Source organism: Ambystoma mexicanum, chromosome 3q, assembly GCF_040938575.1.
Source record: "Ambystoma mexicanum isolate Mex_15411 chromosome 3q, UKY_AmexF1_1, whole genome shotgun sequence".
NCBI classification, from domain to species: Eukaryota; Metazoa; Chordata; class Amphibia; order Caudata; family Ambystomatidae; genus Ambystoma; species Ambystoma mexicanum.
In genome coordinates this window covers 915,638,154-915,652,738 of record NC_090926.1, presented here as the reverse complement: position 1 = coordinate 915,652,738, position 14,585 = coordinate 915,638,154, and the positions used below count along the sequence as shown (strand labels likewise).

The following is a 14,585-nucleotide window of genomic DNA, read 5'->3' as shown; positions in this document are numbered from 1 at the left end:
TACCGCCCACTGGAGAGATCTCATACTCAGGCGAGCCTCTGGCACTAGAAAAATGCAGGATGCCATGAGGCCAAATTAATAATTTAAAAGAAAAAAAATAAATAAATAAACAAAATAAAATCGAAGGCTGGTAGACACTGGCCATTTTGAAGTCTGGTAACCATCTGTAGAATATCTTGAGCCCTCACCTCTGGTGGCGAGGCTTTTCCCAGGGATATGTCCAGTGACTTCTTTAAGTTGAGGGAGAAGCACAGCTTGTGGAGGAAGTGGCGAACATAATGTAGATGGATTTGAGCTTGTTCTGGGGACACTGCTCTGATCAACCAGTCATCCAGGTAGGGGTAGACATGAATCCCTCCCCTCCTTAGACTTGCTGCCACGAACGCCATTAACTTGGTGAAGACCCTCAGGTGGAGGTCAGTCCAAATGGCAGAAGTCAAAATTGAAAGTGAAAGCTGCCATGCGTTAGGCAGAAACCTGTGCAGTTCCCTCTGGGACCACTGCAAAAGATTTAGGACTACAGGTGTTTGGCAGTAAACCCACTTGGTAGCAGTCTGTACCACACAGATTCACTTGGTAGCTGTGGCTGAGCAGTCAGACTTCCCTCAAGAAGAGTTAGGAAGTATACAGAGTATTCACAATGGGTCAAGAGCACACAATAGACTGACCAGGGCTTGGTGTAAAAGAGATATAATTATTTATTTAAAACCACATCTAGAAAAACACACAGGCACTAGTAGTAAGCAATTCAAAAACACGGTCACTAAAAGACATACACTCCCTTAAAAGAATATTAGACAAGACTTCGGTAAAGCCCCACTTATTTTCAGACAGCGGTGAGCGCTTAACGTAGATGGCACTCTAATAGTTCGTTTTAAAAAGGGAGAGAAAAGCAGAGAACAAATTGAAACAGATCCCAACACTTTTACAAGAACATAACAAGAGAGGAAGGCAAAGTAAAACTGTGAATTCAGAGTCAGTAGGCCGGATCCGCTTTAAGAGGATCAAAACGAAAAGTGGCCAAGGTCAAACGGTTGCAGTGCACAAAAGTATTGTAATGGTTCAAAAAGGAGTTGGATCAGAGAAAGGGACCAGTTAGAGGGTCAAGGCGGCCAGCCCAGTCCAGAAGGTTACGGAGTTATTATTACCTTGTTGCAATCTTTAGAAAGGGAGGCCTGGCGGACACGGTACCTTAAAGTGGTGAGAACGCTCCAGCGGAGGCAGTTGTTCCTGGCAGCGGGTGCAAGTCGGTGCTTCGTCCGGGGGAAGAGAGGGTCTCGTCGTGGAGGAAGAGAGGAGTCTGTTGCACTGCCAGGGAAGAAACCAGCCACAGAGTTTCTCAGGTACAAGGAGCGGTCCGGTGATTCGCGGTTCAGTGGTGAGTGGCTATCCGGCCGCCGGGGTGCTTGGCACGGGCAGTTCGACCACAAACCGGGCTGGGGTGCGAAGAAAGAAAGGTAAACTGGTTGTGCCCACCAGTCAGGGGAAGAAGCCTCTCCAGCTGGGAGATCTTGTCGTCGGGAAGTAGTGAGTCGGTTCTGCAGGGCTCCACCGGTGGTGTCGTGGTAGGTCGGCTCAGCTTCTCCCTCGTCGGATTCTCAGGTCCTGTGGCGACTTCTGACGTTCCAGTCCCCAAAGCTTTTATGCAGAAAACCCCCATTCACTCAGCCTAGCTGTCACTCAAACATGCTAAGTGGTGAGCCGGCCGACTCACCACTTGGGCCAATCACACAAGAGTGCAACCCGAGTTACCGAGGTAACTTGGTCCAGGGTGCCTAAACCCCCTCCCACACCCTCTGTGGTACCCAGACAGGGTGGCACCACTTTTGGAGGCTTCTGTGGAGAAGCCCGCCAAAAAAGTGGAACAAAGGGCTCGACTTGGGTTGGAGTCAAAGAAGAGAACACAAACGCCATTTTAGAATCGAGTCTTGGCAAAAAATACCAACCAGAGAATTAATATTAATTAAATAAACTGCCGGTATGTTCGAGGCTATGAGAATTAAATATTTAAAGTTGGTAGCCTCAAACAATGGGAAAATCCCATAGGAAAATATTTGCGGTCGAATATGAAAAGTTTCCACTGCCACCAGCCAAACCTCGAACAGGGGGGACGGAGACGTGCCCCCTCGACTAACAGACCCCTGGGCAATCGAATTACCCCGACCAGTACATCCACAATATGATGGTTTGTACTGGTTTCTATTAATAATTTGGGACTAGTAAAGCCAATGGTGACTTTACATGCCCTGGGAGACAGTAGTCAGTCCCAGGGTATGGCGTCTATGGTGGGGGGTCACTATGACACTCCTGTGTTACTGCACGGAGGGTGCTGTTTAACACACATAATAAAAACACATGAGACCCTATGGAGTAAAGGACCTCATAGCCCATTAAACACATTACCAGTCAAAGGAATACCATTAATCATGTCCAAGAGTGGAAGGAAAAGAGTCTCACTCTTGGCAGGAGGAAAGAAACAAACTCCAGAAATCCAGCAAAGCTGCTGGGGGACTCACTAGGTTAGGAAATTCAGCCTAAAGAGAGAATTCTCCCTAACACCATGGCAAACCTCAGGTACTTTCTGTGCTTGAGATCGATAGGCACATGAAAGTAAGCATCCTGAAGGTCCAGAGATATGATTATGATTTGTTATTTATAATGTGCTTAATACCCAGAGGTTTCTAAGAGCTTACCGGGGGAATCGAACCTGTGTTGCTCCGTGTCGTCTTGTTTCCAAGGCGAGCACGTTGCCGCTGAGCTATCCTTCCGGTTCTGAGACCAACCAATGCTAAAGCTAGAGGGCCTGAAGGATCTGAGAAAGGGTTACCTTTCTACATGTCCTTCCTGAGGAATTTGTTCAATTCTCATAAGTCCAAGATGGATCTAAATCCTCTGTACTTTTTTGTTATTAGGAAGTAAGGGGATTACCAACCCTTGTTCCTCTCCGCTACAGGTACCGGTTCTATGGCACCTCTCTCTAGCAGGTCTAAAATCTCCTGCATAAGGAGCGGATCTCGAAACTTCAAAGAGTTGCACCCCGGTGGATGACATGAGGAGTGTGTAGGAAAGGCAGGCAGTAACCCTGCGCAATTGTTTCCAATGCCCAGGCATCTGACGTAATAGCCTGTCATTCTGTCAGATGTTGAGTTAACCTGCCTCCTACTAGTGTTTTGTGAGGAGAGACCTCAGAGGGATTTTGGAGCGGCTGACGCAGATGCTGAGGGTAAGGCAGCACCTGCTGATGCAGACTTGGTACCTTTCACCCGTCCACCGCGGGTAAATCGTCTCTGACCCCTTTGAGCTGGCTGCCCTCTGCCTTTTCCGAATGCGGAGTAAAAATGAAAGGGCTTTCCCCTCCAGGACATACCTGAGGGGCAGTTTAGAGTTTGACGAATTGCAGCCCCAAGGGATTTGGCTTCTGCTTTGGAGGTTTGCAATTTCTCCAAACTGTCATCAGCTTTCTTGACAAATAGAGATGTGCCATCAAAGGGCATATTTAGAAGTCTGGCTTGTACATCAGGAGCAAAACCAGACTTCTGCAACCACGGAAATCTGAGGATTGTGGTACTGGCTGTCATGGCTCTGCAGAGTCGAGACCTGTTTGGAGGGACTCGCCCATCACATCCTTCCCATCGTTGATGATATTCAAGAATGCGTCTCTTTCTTCCCCTTCTGAGAGACGGTCAGCCGCTGATGAAGCAAACCTCCAAAGAGTTTGGCTGAATCTCGCTAGCGTGCAAGTGGCGTTACCTGACTAAAGTGCCATGCTGCATGCCGAGAAGATCTTTTTGGTCATGGCGTCAGATTTCTTGTCGTCCCTATCTTGTGGTATTGTGGGGTACGCCGATTTACTGCTTGACGAAGTCGCAGCCTCTACTACAAAGCCCTCTGGGGTCGGATGCTTAATTAAGTACAGAGGATCTGAGGCCGACATTTTGTACTTTGCCGAGATCTTTTTGTTTAATGCAGGGATAACCTCCAGTGTTTCCCAATTTGCAGTTATCTTTCTTTGTAATGCTGCATGGAAAGTAACTATAGGGTCTTCTTGAGGTCCTTTATCTAAGATGTCTGTTAAGTCATCTTGTTGGAAAGAGGGTACAGGTGCGGACCACCCCACAAATTCGATAATTCTCACCATAAGAGCTCTTTAAGTCATGTCTGCATGCTCCCCAGGTTCTGGTCTGCCGAAGTCAGCTTCTGGAGAGGTATTGATGCCACTGGCATCCTGTAAAGACTCCTGAAGATCCTTTAATCTGACTTCTTCTGATATTAGCTCCTCTGGACTAGGAATTCTTGTACTTTCTAAGCCAAATGGCCTTTCATTATCAGAGTCTTCCCCTTCCTCATAAATGGAGGACAAAGCTCTGAAGTAATCAGAGCGTAGGTAAGGGGTAAAACCCATTTCAAGTGATGAGGAAGACAAATTGGTCGACACTGCTTGAGATAGGGTTATAGTTGTCGATGAAGATGTCATAGGTCTCGACAAACTTACAAGCAGCGTCGATATACTCAAGTATGGCCTCGAAGGACCCTTCGACGCCCAGACTGCCGATGGTGCAGTCGGGGCATGAGGCTTCGATGGTCTCTCCTTCATTGGGGTCGACAACTTTGTATTATGTGTCGAAGGCGCCTTCGACGACGGCGTTCATGACGCCGTCTTGTTCGAAGGGCCCTTGTCTCTACTCAAGGGTTCATGACGCTCTTGAGGATTTTTATTTGCCGAGGTCGACGACTCACAGCGTTTCTCATTTTCAGCTCTTTCACCCGGGGAATCACCACCAGGCATCTCCGAGGGCGACAGGGCCACGTTCTCGAAGGCCGTAGCATTTTTTTGAGAAATTCCTCCCACTTAGCTGAAGAGCTGTGTTTAGTGGGGCAGGTGACCCTTTCTGGTGGGTTGGAAGATTAAGAGGAAGGTGATCTATGACGCCTCTTCTTACTATGTCTTGATCTGGTCAAAACCACTACGAGATCTTGAGTGGGAATGTTTTCTCCGATGGCGAGGAGACTAATGTCTCGACTCGGCCGAGGACAATTTCAAAGGGGTAGAAGATTTAACGGTCTTACCTTTTTCCAGCTTCCTCCTAGGAAGGCTTTTCCCATCATGGACATACATTCCTCACACTCGGAACACTGGTGCTCTGAGCCCAGGTACTACAGGCAAATTCTGTGGGGATCGGTTAACGACATCTTTTTTCCACAATCCTGGCATTTCTTGAAACCGGATCGTGGCGTCGAAGCCGACGAAGATGCCATCATAGATTCTAAGAATTGTTTTTTAGCACCCCGGGGTTCCTGCTTTGGGAACCTAGGGTGGTAGTGGCCTATATCCCTCATTACAGGGGCTGGAATGGGGGGGATAATGGTCCGGAGACCTTGTTATACACGCTTGCTTCGCTTGGGCTGATAACTTAGGCTGCTGCGCCGGTATCCACTGTTCCAGTCCCTGGAACGGGGATGAACGCCACAATATTCCCATTAGCATAACACAAAATGCAAATGAAAATGTTAGAAAATCTTATTGAGTCGATGTACTTTACTGAGAAATGTAAAGTAGATGGAGTCTGTACGTTTTTTTTTAGTTCTATCTTTTAACTGTGAATGGTGGTTCCTAAAGGAACATTTCTTTTGCCGTTTTCGGATGCATTGTTTTTTGGGCAGGAGAGCTTAGAACGAAAGGTGGGGGCAGGGGGGGGATGAGAGAAGAGGCACCAAACACGAATATGAAGGGACAGGTGGACAGGGGAAAATATTGCCTGTGTGTTATTTCTAAGGTAGTGGGCAGTGTTTCTCATGCCCCTTGATTACAGCTTCAAAAGCACTTTGAAAGTGCTTCCCTCTGCAGAATGTTTTGTTGTAGTAAGTACAGAGGACTGTTGTCTTCGGAAAAAAAAAGGATCAAGAGCCTCTTTTGTTGCTTGCAAGGTAGCTGGTGGGATTTTGTGTCCCACAGAAGTAGGCTGCGTGGTTACAGTATTGGTTGAGGAAGAGGAGGTGGAGGAAGACAGCCTCCTACTTGCTAAGAAAGGAACAACCTTTCTGAGAGCATTGCAGTCATTGGATTTGGTGTGGCAGCACCTAGAGGTGGTCCCATAGGATTACTCTCCGGGGAGTCTGCGACTGAATACAAAGTTGCACTCAGTGCATTTTACTTTGCTAGCTTTAGTCTTTGGTACATTCCCAACAGTGGTAAAGAACTACCACACCCATGATTCTCTCTGGCTGTTAGAGCTAGGCACTTCCTCTACCGCATCTTCTTGGTCCTCTTCATTGTCTAGGAAGTACTGCGCTTTTTTGTTTTGAAGGTCCTCCAACTGGTGGTGGTGGCTCTTGGGGAGCAGGGATGGCATTAGCTAATGCCATTTTTAAGTTAAATAACAGTTTTGCTAAATTTTTTCCAAGTATGTACTGTGTACTAGATTGATAATGGATAATGAGTAGGAATAGGTGTAGGAGCTGTGCAAGGGAAATTCTGAAGTTGAAAGTTCCTAGATCAGTAGAATATGCAGTTCCGAACTGTCCGCGAAGCACATATCTTATCGCGAAGTGCAGACGGGTTCTCGGACACGTCATCATGCCGCGCGCAAGCATATGGTCATGTGGCACTGTCCGGAAGGTCCGCAATGAAGTCAGATGTTCATAGACGTCTACAGATACAAAATCAGTTGAAATAGTTGCATAAAGTGTACAGAAGAGTTAGGAATTATGCTAGAAGGTGGAAAATGGCAGAGTTCTAAGGTGACACTTTGTAAATTGGATACAAATATTGTTATATTGGGTAAGTAAGATATTAGTAAGTTGTAGGAAAATAGCATGCACTAGTAAAAATCCATAAAATTCAATGAACACACTTTGTTAAAAGGGATGTTATATGGTTAAGTTGCACTAATAAAAACCCATGAAATTCAATAACACACTTTGTTAAAAGGGACGTTATGGTTAAGTTGCACTAATGAAAACCTATGAAATTCAATGAACACACTTTGTTAAAAGGGACGTTATATGGTTAAGTTGCACTAATAAAAACCCATGAAATTCAATGAAAAAATGTTGTTAAAAGGGACGTTGTGGTTACAAGTTAAACCAAAAAACCCCAGAAATTCACCAGTTATGGTAAGCTAAGCAACCATAACTCGCACCACCACCGTGCACTGCTAAGACTAACACCCAGGACATCAAAGATGACATCACAAATGTCATTGATGACATCACATGTGAAATTAATTTTGATGAAAAGTTCCTACAAGGGGTTGTGTTTATATTGTTGGTAACAAGATGTCAGGGGTGATCAGGAGAGCTAGTATGAACTACTTAATCTATTAAAGAATGTACTCATCTAAAATCATTATATTGGAGTGTTGTTGTTAATACAGAAACCTAATCATATATAAACATAGGTAATGACTGCAGCATGCACCATAGAAGTACAACATTTATTATCTAGTAATTTCGGATAGTACAATAATGAATGCTACGTTATTGGAGCTTTGAGTAATGTTAAACATGTAATAACAAGCTTACAATTCAAGACTTACAACACTTGTGCTAGTACAAACAATACATCTGAAGAACCACAATGCATACTAATCAGAGGCACATACAGGGAAACTAAAGTAAGGAAGAAAGAAACAGCATCATCAGAAAATGTTAATAACATTAAACTTTATATTCACTATGCAACCATAACTCGCGCCACCACTGTGCACTGCTAAGACTAACACCCATGACATCAAAGAGGACTTCACAAATGTCATTGATGACATCACATGTCTGGCTCCCACTTATTTTGTTCACTGACATATCTAGGCCAGGTGGTTTTATCCCTGACCGTCAGAAAACAAAAAGGTAAAAGGTACTCTATTTCTAGACCTTACCCTTCTCATATGTTCTTACACTACTTTCCTTAGGGGTCAGGCACATTATAGGATACATAAACATAGGGGAAGAAGCAAGAGTGAAACAGCAATCATTTCTGAGCAGGACGATAATCAGCTAGGTTATGAACACATTCTGGTAATACTGCTGCTTTTTTGCTTGCTTGTTCTATAGACGCGCATATTTGTAATTGTTGTTGTGCCTTTATGTTTTCTGTGTAGTAGTAAAATTATGCATGAAGTGAGGCATTGGTAGCTACTTATTACATGTTCACAGTACGCAAAACTGTGAAATGAATGTATTCATAATTTTACCATCCAACATGGCAAGATTTTCAATATAAACATGGCAAGATTTTCAATATTGGACCTCTATGGTAAGTTTAGACATGACAAGGGTCATGTACTAGAAAGAACGGTGGAATGCAATGGTGCGTACATCAATGCATTGCTTAATGAATTTTGTATGTCTTGATAGTTCACCCAATGAAATGTGATAGTTTTGTGGCAACGTTATAATGTCAATCCCTTGGTGAGGCTGTTAATGAACACTAAATGCACATGTGATGTCATCAATGACATTTGTGATGTCATGGGTATTAGTCTTAGCAGCGCTCAGAGGTGGAGCGAGTTATGGTAGCATAGTGTAACTTGCGCATTTCTGTTTTTTTTTTGTTTTGTTTTACTTGTAAGCATAATAATATGGACAGGTTGTCGTTACTGCAAAGTAACTAGAACGTCCATTTAGCAAAGTTTTTGCACTGAATTTGGTAGATTTTTCTTAGGGTAACTGAACCACAACGTCCCCTTAACAAGATTTTTTCACTGAATTGGACAGGTTTTTAGTAGGCCACCTTAACTAACATTCCTTCATTGTAGTTTTTTCAGTAAAGGCGATTGTTTTTTAGTAGCGCAACTTAACCAGAACGTCCCTTTAACAACGTTTTTTTCACTGAATTTCATAGGTTTTTACCACAATAGTCTTAGTATGTATGGATGTACTGTACAGCATATTTAACCTGCTAGCTCCATGTTAATGGCCACAGTGGTCGTGGACTATGCGTCTGTTCGCGAACATCGGGTGGCATCCAACGTGCTGAGAAGAACAAGTTACTTACCAACTGGTAACGTTCTTTCGACTGGATGTTCCTCCAACGTATTCCACATCTTTGACATGTAATTCCACAGCGGTGCTACTTCGGACATTTTTCGGCAGAGGGTGTCCTGCGTCGACGGTGTCGGGTCTCCATCGAGGGTGACGTCACCCGATGTTCTAAATAGAACACAAGCCGCCAGAAGCCCCAGTTTATGTTTTTCCTCCATAACGTGTGACCTGCTCATACACAATGCCTGCTTGACTGCACATAGCCTTGAGGGAACGTAAGCTGCAATAGCATAGGACGTTCTCCAGAGGGGCAGGCCGGGAGGGCGATGTGGACTACACGTTGGAGGAACATCCAGCCGAAAGAACGTTACCAGTTGGTAAGTAACTTGTTCATCGAAAGGATTGTGTCCTCCAACGTATTCCACATCTTTGACAGACTCCCAAAGCAGTACCAGAAAATGGAGGAGGGAGAACAATTTAGAATACCCAATCAGATGGCAGAATAAAGGACCGCTTTACCAAAGGCCATATCTTCACCATGGAGCGTATCCAGGGAGTAATGTTTGACAAAGGTGTGGATAGAAGCCCATGTAGCTGTGTCACAAATATTCCTAATAGGAACTCCCCGCTGCAGGCCAGTGGAAGTAGCCACGCCCCTAAGGGGAGTGCGCCCGCAAACCCTCAGGAGGGTCTTTGCCCGCCAATCTGTAACATTCAGTAATGGTGAGGATATTTCAACTGGACATGGTCTGTTTGGTTAACAGCCTGGCCCAATCGGTGTCCAGCGTACCCCCACAAAGAGTTGATCGTCCACTCTGACCCTAGACATCCTAGAAATATAAAAGCTCAGAGCTCTCTTGGGTCCAACATATGGAGTCGCTCCTCTTTCTTACCAGGATGAGGAGGAGGATAGAAAGCAGGAAGTAACACTTTCTGGCTTAGATGAAACTCAGACACTATCTTAGGTAGAAAGGATGGATGTACCCTCAGTACAACCCGATCCTTGTGGAACACAGTAAAGGGTGGATTAGATGAAAATGCCTGCAATTCACTCACTCTGCGAGCGGATGTAACCGCAACCAAAAAAGCCATCTTGAAAGACAGTCTCAAAGGACAAGAGTGCAAAGGTTCAAACGGAGCACCCATCAGGAATTTCAAGACCAAATTCAAACCCCATACCGGCACCTGAAACGGGGACGGTGTGAACACATTAGTGAGCCCTTTAAGAAATTGGGAAATCAAAGGAATCTTAAAATAAGAACATGCTTCAGACGAGTGCTTGAAGATAGACAGCGCCGCCAGGTAAACTTGTGGGCCAAAGAAAGCAAGAAAGACAGAACCATGGGAATGGAACACTGAAAAGGATCGACATTATGTCCTCTGCACCAGTCGCAAAACTTACGCCAACGGCACAGGGATTTGGTTGCCGGTCGCCTGGCCGAAAGCAATACCTCCATCACGTCATCCGGGAGGTCCCAATCCTTATATCTCAACCTTTCAGAAACCAAGCGTGAAGGTTGAGAGTCTTGACCTCTGGATGGAGAACGCCTCCCAACACCGGCCAAGTTTGCCAAAACGGCTCCCCCTTCATCAGATTCCCTTCGCTGGCCCACCACAGAATATCCCGTGAGACCGTGAGTGGAACCTGAACGAGATCCGACATCTTGCCTGAGAATTGGGACTACTGCATCTTGAGGACCCATTGCAGGGATCTCATCCGCAGTGTGGCCTTTGGCACCAGAAAAATGTAGGGTGTCATGAGGCCGAGCAAACTTAAGAATACGAAAGCTGGAAGACTGGGCATGTTGAAATGTGTTGACCATCTGTACAATGTGATGTGCCCTCACCTTGGAAGGCGAACACTTTCCCAAGGACGTGTCCAACACAGCCATGATGTACTGGGGCTGTTGAGAAGGTGTCAGATGTGACTTCTTGAAATTGAGGGAGAAGCCCAGCTTGTGAAGGGAGTGGCAGGTGAGACTAAAATGATCCAGAGCTTGCTCGGGAGAATGTGCTCTAATCAGCCAGTCATCCAGGTAGGGATAGACGTGAATCCCCCCCCTCGCCTGAGATACGCTGCCACCACCACCATTAGCTTGTTGAAGACCCTCGAGGCGGAGGTCAATCCGAATGGCAGGACCCGAAACTTAAAGTGCGAGCGCCAGCTATGAACCTCAGGTACTTTCTGTGCTTTGGATGAATCAGCACACGAAAGTAAGCATCCTGTCAGTCCAGAGACACCAACCAATCTTTAAATCGAAGGGCCTGAAGGACCTGAGAAAGAGTAACCATCTTGAACTTGTCCTTCCGGAGGAACTTGTTCAACCAACACAGGTCTAAGATGAGACTCAGTCCCCAGTCTTTCTTTGAAATAAAAAAATATGGGGAATACCATCCCTTGTTCATCTACAGGCACTAGTTCTATAGCGCCTTTTTCCAGCAGGGTTAAGATTTCCAGCACAAGGAGTGGATTCGGAAGCTTCAAAGGACTCCCCGGTGGATTGTGGCGAGGCCGCTTCAGAAAGGGCAGGCAGAAGCTGTGGGCTATTGTCTCCAGAACACACGCATCCGAAGTAATAGCTCGCCATGCTTCGAGATGCTGAGACAGTCTGCCCTCAACTGGCGAACAATGGAACATGGCCTCATGGTTGTTTTGGAGTGGCTGTTGCAGCACCTGAAGGCAAAGAGGCTGCTGCTTGAGCGGCTTTGGCACCTCTATTTCCCCGACCACCACGGGTACTTCTTCGTTGAACCCTTTGATTGCTCGCTCCTCGCGTCCTAACAAAAGAGGAGTAGTAACAAAAGGAACTTCCCCTCCACTGTTATCCCCTAGGACTAAAAGGCAGAGTTTGACACACTGCTGCACTCAAAGATTTAGCCACAGCTTTGGATGTCAGCAACCTCTTAGCCTTGCTGCCAAACAACTGAGAGCCATCAAAGGGCATGTTTAGAAGACGGGCCTGTACATGTGTAGCAAAACCAGACTTCCGCAACCGCGCAAACCTGCGTATAACGGTGCTATCAGCCATGGACCGGCTAACACTGTCGGCCGTGTCCAACCGAGACTGATGGGATTCACACATGTCATCCTTGCCATCCTGCACGAGAGCAAGGAACCCATCCCTTTCTTCCGCCTGGGGAATATGCTCAGCCGCTAGAGAGACGCATTTCCAAAGATTGTGTGAAATTCTTGCCAAGGCACAAGTGGAGTTGGCGGACTTCAGAGCCATACTGCCCGCAGAACACACCTGGGAGTGGGGTGAGTGGATAGGTAGCTGGGGTCACTACTGGAAGGGAGGTATATTTTAGTTAACGACTTGTTAACTGCTAGAAGAGACTCCGGGGTCTGCCAAGCAGCCGCCACCCTTTTTTCCAAAGTCAAATGAAAAGGCAGCACTGGATCAGTGGACAGATCTTGATCTAAAATATCAGTCAACTCATCCTGAACAAATGCATCCGGAGGACTAGACCAACCAAGATACTCGGTAACCCTAGCCATCAGTCTCCTATAAGAGGACTCAGCATGAGCCCCAGGCTCAGGCCTGCCAAACTCCACATCAGGATTCTAAGTCGCTGGCATCATGTAGTGATTGACTTGAGTCTTCCAACTGACTGTCCCTGGAAAAGATAGGAGCCACATCAGGCTCAACAGGGTCAAATTCCAACTCTGACCTCTCCTCATCCTCATAGATATCATCCAGAAGAAGAAAGAACTCCTGCCTAGGGACAGAGGTGGGTCTGGATTCCTTAACAGGCTTCAGAGACTTGGATTTAGCCTTCCTTGGAGGATCCACAGTACCAGGGACCGCCATCGTCAAATTCCGGCCAAAAGGCCCCGAAGGCATCGAGGGCGCCGACGTCGACAACGGTGCCAAAGGCTGGTGTGAAGGCAAAGCATAGACCTCCGTATCCGACGGAAACAGCGCTGACGGAGTTGATGCTGACCTCGAGCCTTTACCATATTTCTGCGGTTTCCCTGGGACGAAGACCGAGACCTGCATCTCGCACATCTCTGGCAATCAACCTGAACCTTGTCTGAACGGGACCTCGACGGTTCCCGATGAGTATCGCGCCGATGACCCGGGCTCGAAGGCGTGCGAGCATCGGACCGAGACCATTCCCTGCCGGCTTCTTCTGAAGGCACGGACGGAACTTTGCCCTGGGATTGAAAAATCACCAGTATCTTCTCCCTGAAGGCCTCCCATTCCTCTGGAGTCAAGGACTTAGTGGGACAAGCCACTTTCCTTGAAGCACCATCATCCGACGAGGACGGAGAAGGCGACCGGTGACGCCGCTTCCGGGAGTTCCTAGACAAGGGCTAGTGGTGGGACCCACTCCGGGACTCCTTCCGACGTGGAGAGTCAACCCTCGAATCGTCGATGGACATCCCTTTCGCAGATTTTCAGGACTTACTGGGTTTAGTACCCCGACCTACCTGTTACTTCCCCTTACGCTCCCGCAAGGCCTTAGCAGTCAGCGACTGGCATTTCAAACAGTCGTCAGTGTCATGACTCTCACCCAGACACCACAAACAAATGCGGTGCCGAGCCGTAATCGTCATCTCAGACTTTCAGTCCCGGCACGTCTTAAAGCCAGACCGCGGAGTCGGAGTGGTAAATGAAGAAGACATATTCTCGAAGAATACACGAGGCGCGCCGAGGTCTCAAAGCAAACACATTTGTGGAAAAAACGGAACCGAGGCTACGGGCGCCGTGCGTCCTATTTATAACATCCGGTCACTTCACCCTCAACGGAGGCCTTCAAGGGACATCGATCCGACGCCATCGACGCAGGACGCCCTCTGCAACAACAATTACAATATATTGCTTCATGTATATGGCTGAAATCTAATGACCAGTAAATGATAACTCCTGCTCAGTGAGTCCTAACTGCTCAGCATGTGGCTAGGACCCACTGTTACGGTACTCTATGCCCATATGAAGTGTATCCTCCCTTGCTTGCTTCTCCCGACCTGCCACCTTTGTGGGAACCACAACTGCCCTACTCACTGCCTGTATACTTATTTTTATCTATGCCCACCGGGCTTTATCTATAAACACCCTAACTTTGTATATATTGCTTCAGTAAAATGTCTATCATTTGTATATACCCTTCTTGTACCCTACGCCCGTAAACAGGCACCCACTGTATATACCCTCTTGTAATTAATGTCTTGTATGTAAATTGTATACCTTCTCTGTTGTAACTAAGCCTTGCATATACTTGTAACTGCTTCGCCCTGTTACCCCCCGGGTATGATGCGCATTACAAATAATAAACAAAAATAAATTTGTTTTTTTTTTTCACAGAACATACAGCGAATGAAAGGAATACAGCACATATGGCACCTCTTCCACAACAACATAGGGGCACAGGAACAGAAGAAAAAGCCGCAAATAGGAAACTAGACAGGCTGGACGCCAACATGGAGGAATTGGTGAACAATTTTGCTGCCTTAAATTATTTCATACAAAGACATATTATTGCGAGAATAAAATTCTACTGCTCGACCTGCACGTATACCCCTTCCCCATTTTCCAGTCCGCCATCCCCGCAAGTTCTGTGTCATGAGAAATGTTTCGATGAGACATCAATCGTTCCTTCCC

General features: G+C 46.4%; 1 protein-coding gene across 3 annotated transcripts in view; it reads right to left on the bottom strand.

The window, feature by feature from the left end:
• The window catches only part of ARSG (arylsulfatase G), a 2,321,949-nt gene that overhangs the window by 2,047,209 nt on the left and 260,155 nt on the right, over window positions 1–14,585 (bottom strand). The window lies entirely within an intron of this gene.